Source organism: Benincasa hispida, unplaced genomic scaffold (genome assembly GCF_009727055.1).
Source record: "Benincasa hispida cultivar B227 unplaced genomic scaffold, ASM972705v1 Contig1111, whole genome shotgun sequence".
Classification (NCBI taxonomy): domain Eukaryota; kingdom Viridiplantae; phylum Streptophyta; class Magnoliopsida; order Cucurbitales; family Cucurbitaceae; genus Benincasa; species Benincasa hispida.
The window spans coordinates 11,179-12,371 of NW_024063661.1; positions in this window are offsets into that span (position 1 = coordinate 11,179).

Sequence of the window (1,193 nt, forward strand, 5' to 3'; positions counted from 1 at the left end):
GTGAAATTGGGGCAAACAACTTTTAGAGAGAAAAAGACTCTTAAACTTTTTCATAGAAAGGCAGGCTACACCTTCACAATCTTGTTAATTGCGTTTCATCAAGTCTATCGCACAGGACCACTAAAAAAAATGAGCCTATGAAGGGACTTCACAATTTCGGTCCCATACAAGACCAATTCATCATTAAGTTTGTCAAAGACAAACAACTCAAAAACTGAGCTATAAAGATTTTACATCTATCCATCAAGTCCATATCAGGACCACCCAAAGAAAGAGCTATGGTATTTAAAGGTTCTAGTTTTATCTGTCAAGTCCGTACTAGGACCACCTAAATAAAGGGTTATGGACCAACACATCTATGCAACATATCGCCTAGATAAAGTGCTATAGACCACTACATGGGTTTGAGTCCCATACTTATTAAAAATTCTATAATTATTCTCCTTGTTAGGCCTTTGGTTAGAGGATCCACCGAATTCCTCTTAGACCTCACAAACTTCAAGAAGATAATTCCTTCTCTCAACAACTGTTCCAAAATTCCATGTTTAAGGTGTTTTGTCATTAGACACATTATGGTAGCTATGAGTCATAGTGCAAAGAGACTGGTACTGATGTCGCCCTACAATAGTACATCTATCCATAGATTTCTAAGCCATTCATACTAATGCTCTTCACAATGGTACATATCCCAGTAGGCTCTTAAGCCACTCATACTGATGTCCTACTAATTCTAGAGCAATAAATTCACACTTCCATGAAGTAGCACGTCTACCCAATAAGAACACATATCCACTAGTAAAGCTTACTTTGTCATTCTAAGTTACCCAGTTTGTATATACTACCCTTCCAATTGTGAAGGAGAACCAAAGCCCAAATGCTCAGCCCAGTGACCTACAACCTACAGCCCACACACAAACAGCCCAACGGTGCTCACTACAATAGTCAAATTTATGATTTCCTTTTATGGACTGTACAATGTATTTTTCTTTTATTTTACTCAGCCCAATTTGACTATTCTTTGGTTAAATGTATATATAAACCTATACCTAGGTGTCTGAACTATGCACTGAAATATACAAAGGATTTTCCCTTGAAAGGCTGCCTCCTTATTTTGCTTATTACTGCTTCTTTGATCATCCCTGACTTGGTATCAGAGCTGATGGCAAACGCCTCTTCAAATCAATTCAATGCCA